Raw genomic sequence first — 816 nt, 5'->3', positions numbered from 1 at the left:
AGGCTCTCTACCTCCAGAGAGAGAGAACTCATGAATTCTGAGTACAGGTGGAAGCACAGTTTTTTCAATTTCTTTTGTTTCTTGCTTGTTTTTTATGCAACATGGCTAATATGTCAACCTGTTTTGCTTGACTTTCCATGTATAATTATTGACACATTCCTTGCCTTCTCAAAGAGAGGAGAGGTAGGAGGGAGAAAATTTGGAACTCAATTTTTTAAAAAAATGTTAAAAATAATTAGAATGTCCAAGATGGTGATTAATAAGTTGTGACTAGTAAAAGAGGAGAACTAAAAGTGAGCACAGTGCCTGCCACACAGTAGGCATTTAGTAAACGTTTATTGATTGATGGATTAACTCATTCTGTTGGAACTACTTCTCTGCTTCCCACCATCACCTTGGTTTGTTGAAATTCTATCCATCCTTTATGGTCTTGCTCAAATCTCTCCTGATTTCTCCTAGGTGGAAAATATTCTTTCTTTTTCTGAACATCCGTCCATCAGTCGGTCTTGTGCGCCAGGCACCGTGCTAAGCTATCAGGCTGGAGATCGCGTCTCTCCTAGGTGCTGAACAAATCCTGCTTTGGATAAGCGCTTTGTCTCCAGTGTCCTCAAGGACAGGGCCAGTGCCTGGCTTCCCTTCAAATTTTCCCCGGTGCCTGGCGCACAGCACCCATTTAATGCTGAAGGGCCGATGTTTCCTGACCTACTGGGTCGGGACACCCTGCCAAGCCGCGCCAGCTCCGCTTTGATTTGCCTGGCACCTAGTAGGCGCTTCCTAAATGCTTGGGATGGCTGTCCACGTTGCAACAGTACACAC

This window comes from Notamacropus eugenii, chromosome 2, assembly GCF_028372415.1.
Source record: "Notamacropus eugenii isolate mMacEug1 chromosome 2, mMacEug1.pri_v2, whole genome shotgun sequence".
In the NCBI taxonomy this organism is placed as follows: domain Eukaryota; kingdom Metazoa; phylum Chordata; class Mammalia; order Diprotodontia; family Macropodidae; genus Notamacropus; species Notamacropus eugenii.
Note: the sequence above shows the minus strand (reverse complement) of the source record.